Below are 6,876 nucleotides of genomic sequence, written 5' to 3'. Positions count from 1 at the left end.
GGGCCCCAGTTCGGATCCCACATATGAGGGCCATTGACACTGCGCCCTCTAAAGCTACGATGCTGAACAACAGCTCAACCTGGAGCTGGGCTGCCATGAGTCACCGGCAATGGTGTAGGCTACAGCTCCTGTGGCAGTGGGTTGCCATGGGCTACCGTATGTAGCCAGCAGCCAGCGTGAGTGGCCAGCAGCTGCAGTGAGCGGCCGTCCAGAAAGCCAGAGACTGATCTGCCTTGCCTAGGAAGAGCGAAATGATGGTGCCAACTTGGGCCAGTGAAGCAACGTCCTCCACAACTAGACTGAAGAACAAAACGACAGCAACTTGTCTGTTCCCCTTCCCCCAATTCCCCAGCACTGTTCCCATCCCCCAATTCCCCAATAAAAATCTTTAAAAAAAAAATGGGCAGAGGACCTGAATAGACATTTTTCCAAAGAAGACATACAAATGCCCAACAGCTATATGAAAAGATGCTCAACATCACTAATCATCAGCGAAATGCAAATGAAAACCACAGTGGCCTATCACTTCACACCTGTTAGAATGACTATTATAAAAAAGACAAGAAATAACAAGTGATGGTGAGGCTGTGGAGAAAACAGAACCCTCATACGCTGCTGGTGGGAATGTAAATTCGTACAGCCACTATGAAAAACAGTATGGAGGTGCCTCAACAAATTAAAAGTAGAACTACCATATGATCCAGCAATTCCACTTCTGAATATTTATCCAAAGAAAATGAAAACCCTGATTTGAAAAGATATCTGTGCCCCCATGTTCACTGCAGCATTATTTACAATAACCAAGATGTGGAAACAATCTAAGCATCACTCAGTGGATGAAAAATTGGAAGAAAATGTCACACACACACACACACACACACACACACAGAGCAATATAATCCAGCCATAAAAAAAAGAAGGAAATCTTGCCATTGTGATAACAGGGATGGACCTTGAGGACCTTATGCCTAGTGAGATAAGTCAGAGGAAGACAAATACTGTATGATCTCACTGATATGTGGAATCTAAAGAACAAAACAACCAAACACACACCAAGGTCATAGATACAGAGAACACACTGGTAGTTGCCAGAGGGGGTGGGGGGATTGGGATGTGACAGAAAGGGATCAAAAGGTATAATACAAACTTCCAGTTATAAAATAGATCAGTCATGGGGTTGTAATGTACAGCATGGTGACTATCCTTAATAATACTGTATTTCATATTTGAAAGTTGCTAAAATCCTCATCACAGGAAATGAAAAAGAACAAAATTTGTAACTATGTATGGCGATAGATAGTAACTAGGTTTATTGTGGTGATCATTTCTTAATGTATACAACTATCAAATTATTGTGTTGTACACTTAAAACTAATATAATGTTACTATGTTAATTATACCTCAATAAAGAGAAAAATGTTTCCTCCTCCTTCTCGCTCAAATTGAAACTAAGAATTCTTCCCCAAAATACTGCTTTCCCGACACCCTCATAAGTGGTGACTGTTTTCTTCCTATACTCCTCTTACCTTTTTGCCCTCAAGTGGGCTAACTATGTTAGCTCCTGGTTCATTGACATTTTCTGGTATACTACTTTTGTTGTAATTACAGCTGATACCTGATTCCAATATCCACTTTGATGACTGTTCAAATATTCAACTCTCAGTCCTTTAGTTTTCTTTATCCAATGATTTTGTCTTTCAACCTACCTTAACCATAAACTAATGGCCCTAGAATTTGTTACTACCTGTAAATATAACCCCTTCAGAATCCCAATTCAAGCCTCCTACCCTCCAATTACCACCTGCTATCTTTCAACTTACTCCCTCCACTCACCTACCACTGTACCTTCAATTCATTAGTTCTATAATATTTGTTTCTGTTTCTCATGTCCCTCATGTCTTCACTTCCTTTTTAAGCCCAACATAAATTTCATACTCAATCATTATTATTCCTTCCTTCCATAGATCCTCAAATCCCTTGCCCTTCTCTCACAGCCATACTTCCTTGGTCACACTATGGCTGATTAAATTCACTTTTCTGCCTAGTCCTTGATGGCACCCACATAGTTAAATATAACTGGAGCACACAGCATCCCATGGCATTTAGGCCCACTTAAATTCATTGTCACTCACTTTATGCTATCCTCACGCTATACAGCAAATGCACTGTATTTCCCTAGTCCATTCTCGCCTAGGGGACTAGTTTGTAATTCTTTCTTTCTCTTCACATTCCCAGTACCTCCTTTTCCATTATCACCCTTAGCTGATGACGTTGTATTCCATTTCACTGAGAACAACAAAGCAATCAGAAGAAAACCCAAGTTTCATTCCCACATCTATCCACTTAACTTTAATGCTGTACAATCTCCAACTGATCTATTTTCTAGTCTCGTGCTAATAATATGCATTTATTTTTCTAGATATTTTATCACACTCACTTATCCTTGTTTCTTGAGCTATGATGAGGTGAAATACACAAAATAGATTCTTTCCAAAAGTTTTATAATTAATGTTCCTGTAGTTCAAGTAGTACAAAGAAAGGTCTGTTGGTGGCTCTTAACTAATCATGTGTCTATGTATATACTTTTGCAGAGACTAGTCATTATAAATGCAAGAATCACTCCTCAGAATTGTTCAATCTCCTCAGTGAATGCTCAGAATGACAAGTTGAAAGCATCTGTAACTTCATTAGCTTCCCACCTGTTTTCCAATTGTTACCAAGTCACAAAGCCAAAAGAAAATCAATTGCTTCCTTTTTCTATCCCACAGGGAAAGACAGTTTGAGAAACAATCACCAGTATACAGTTGCAATTAGTGTTTTATGACAACATACTATTTCCAAACTGACTTTAGTTTAAATTACCTAGAAAATTAAAGTAAGGTAGATTTGGGAGGGGATACCTAATCAGTCTAGTAGGCTTTGCTTCACTTTGAGCAGACTAGATATTGCTGTATGCATAAATAAAGAAGTGACTTAAATATCAAGTGAAATATCATTCTAATAGTAGAAATCAATGTCTTATCATTAGACTATATGACCATAGTCAATGTATTTTCATATAAATTAATTTCTAAAGATTGAAAACCTCATTAAATCAGTTGATGCTACATATCTGTTTTGTCAATTATGTACACCCTTGTTTTGAAAATGGAAGACGTATCCCAAAGCAAATTGCTCACTTTCGTCACAAATATGGTCATTTCTTTTCCTTATAATAACTTATACTTCTGTAACATTTAAAAATCTTCACATTTTTCCTAAGAATGCCTTACATATAAAATATCACCTTCTGAAATATACTAAGAATACCTTATATTTGCACAGAACTTTAACATTTACAGCCTGCTTTTAAACACATCACCTTTATTTTTATATATAAGAAGAAGGCTTTTAATCACAGTTGCTAATGCTGTTAGAAAGAATCCAGGTTTGGGGGAGAGTTGGGGAGAAAACACACTACTGTTGGCATTCTATGGTTATGTTCTATTATCTGATTTTTGTGTTTTAATAAATGCTCCACATCCTGCCTGGTTCCCTTTTCCCTTTATCCAGACTAGGGAGGGCCGCTGGAAAGCGGCAAGGGGAAGTAATTTTTGCTTCAGCTGTGTCCTCAACACCCTGAATAGGGATCCAAATACAGGTAAAATGAAGATGGTTGTGTTAATCTAATGGAAAAAGACAAACCTAAACTATTTTTATTATTATAGTACTAAGCATAAAGTTAATACCCCATTGATTTTCCTACTTGTGACTTGTTCAAATATTAGGTATAAAGGCATAGTGTTAGTTGTATATTTTCTCTAGGCTTCTTATTTAGCCATCTCTTCATGGTTTTCCTCATAGTTCTTAAATTTTCTTCCCTGCCTGTTGGAATAGAACATATTTTCCTATCCAAATCAATGTTTGAGAATTATCGTGTGTGACCTCACCATCCTCAAGGTAATATGAAGGGACCCCAGATTAGGTAACATTCAATTATCAAATATTAATACAGTGGATATTCAAGAAAGAGGAGATGTTGCATGAGGCACTTTCAGGGAGAAAAGAGAAGTCATGCGTATCTTAGTATTATAACTCTATAAACCCTATAAAGTGCGAGAAAGGTCAAAACCTGTATGCACATCACTTCAAATACATTAAGATGTCTATTACAAACATAATGAAAATTGACAAGTGGCTTTGGGGAAATTGGAACCTTTGTGCATTGCTGATGGGAATGTAAAACGGTGCAGCCACTAGGGAAAACAGTGTGAGAGTTGCTTAAAAAGTTAAACATAGAACTACCTTATGATCCAGCAATTGCACTTGTAGGTACAAACCCAAAAGAATTGAAAGCAGAAACTCAAACAGGTATTTGTACACAATGTTCATACCTACATTACACACAATAGCCATAAGGTGTGTGTGTATGTGTATGCATATATTTCTGTGTGTATATATTTTATACACATACATGTATGTACATTTATATATACACGTAGTGTATATGTAATACTATTCAGCCTTAAAAAGGAACTAAATTCTTTATATGCTATATGCTATAACTTAATATGCTATATTATGTATGCTGTACATGATATATGCTATAACACAGGTGAAAGTTAAAATTATGCTGAGCGAAATAAGTCAAGCAGAAAAAGTCAAGAACCATATGATTTCACTGATATGTGGTATATAAAATTGAAAACAAGAAAGGGACAAGACAAACAAATGAAGAAATAAAAACTCATAGACACAGACAACAGTTTAGTGGTTACCAGAGGGTAAGGGGAGAGGGGATGGTAGAAGAGGGTAAACGGGATCAAATATATGGTGATGGAAGGAGAACTGACTCTGGGTGGTGAACACACAATGTGATATGTAGATGATGTATTATAGAATTGTATACCTGAAACCTATGTAAGTTTACTAACCATTGTCACCCCTATAAATTTTAATTAAAAAAAAAAGATGATTAGTACGATTCCACTGTATAAGGTATCTGGAATAGGCAAATTCATACAGATAGAAAGTAAATGACGTTTACCATGGGCTGGGAATGGCAATTATTGTTTAATGCATATGGAGTTTCTGTTAGGGATGATTTAAAAAGTTCTGGTGAAGGTTGCACGACACTGTGAATGAACTTCAATGCCACTGAATTATACACTTAACATTGGTTAAAATGGTAAATGTTATATATTTTTTACCATGATAAAAAAAATCTGGGGTGTGTGGGGAAACCTATATGCACATGGACAAATGTGCATCCTCACATGACCCTTTAATAAAGCCAGGGGGATCATTTTCCGGGAACATTTACAGATTGGCATATTCTCCCATTCCCAGAACTTCTGTTAGGCACCAAGCACAAACCCTGTTACCACAGAGTTATAATAATAATATATCAAGAGCAGCTTCCTTTCATCACTTATTAGCCCCAGTAAAAATTATGTTGAAAAATGGCCCAGCAGGAACTGTGTGATTAGAAACTGGGACCCCTCATGCTGCACCCACATTGTGCCCCCACCCCTAGTCATAAATCCTAGACTCCAGAAATCAGGTGTTAAAAACAGAGACCATTTGGCAAGCAGGATATTAGGATATACTATTGGCAGGTAGCCTCCATTGTGCATAGAAGCAGCTAGTTCCCAGATCAAGGTAATCCTTGAGAAAAAGCTTTCAAAATGATTTTTTAAGCTGGACCTGACCTTTTCTCTTCCACCAATTCATTTTCCCTTCCACCACAATATTCCCAGTTGCAGGAGGTGTGGTTGGGTTTATAACGCATTTTGTCTGTGAAGACAGGAAAAAAATGATCTCATTGTTACAACCATTTATCTTTCACCCAGAGAGGTTTGTGATATTAACTATTCCAGTGCATTTGTCTCATTCTGTGCAATTCTTTATAGGCTATAATGATACCAACTGGTGTCCCAGATAGAGCGTTAATAATAAAAAATACATTCCACAGACCCTCTAATTTTTATTGTATTTACAAGTAGGGGTGTAGAGAGTTCTTAGATCTCCTCAGATCTTAATACAAGGAGGTTAACTCAATTAGCTGGGAATGAGAGGAAGAAATAATAACTCTTATGCAGATGCCTGAATATTCAAAACCTACTTGACTCAAATATTAACCTTTAAAGGGAGGTAGAAAATATTCTACACATGAGAAGGTCCTAGCTGCATGATTAATATAGAATTCAATGGAGTATAAAACTAATTTGGGAAAAACTGGTTGAGGATATAAATGCCTTAGTGGACATAGTAGAAATGCCTAAGAAATTTATAAAAGTTTACTGGGTGTTCATCTGCCCTCTATCTCAAGGAGCAGCCCGTAGCCTGGAATCATATGATACAGAAGAAACTTTAAAAACTCATTGAAAAAAAAAAATCTTAATTCCCCTGATTTTAATATGTTTTTATCTTTGGATATTCTATCCTTAAATTAACACTGTTAATTTTTAAATATAACATATATGCATGTAGATTATTATTTATAATCCATCTACTACATTAAGATAAAAAATTAACTGTCCAGAATGTAAACCCTGGACAGTGGCCATGGGAGTTGGAATCTGCTAAAGGGTGTGTTTGTAACAACTCACGTACCAAATCAACTAGCCCTGAAAATGTGACATGGGCTAAGCCAGACAAGTAGGAGCATCCTTGGGTGAGCGTTGGAGCCCAGGGCAGTGGAGTGGCAAAAAAAAAACCCCACATACACACAAAACCCCTGAAACCAAAGGGAGGAGGGACATTTTAAGAACACTCAAGTTAACAAAATGAAATTTTCATTTAAAAAGATGATGTCACAAAAAGTAATTACTGTTTTAATGCCCTTGTCATCTTGATGAGTAGCTGCTATTGTATATATTCCACTGGAAACCTTGA

Source organism: Hipposideros armiger, unplaced genomic scaffold (assembly GCF_001890085.2).
Source record: "Hipposideros armiger isolate ML-2016 unplaced genomic scaffold, ASM189008v1 scaffold_510, whole genome shotgun sequence".
NCBI lineage: Eukaryota > Metazoa > Chordata > Mammalia > Chiroptera > Hipposideridae > Hipposideros > Hipposideros armiger.
Note: the sequence above shows the minus strand (reverse complement) of the source record.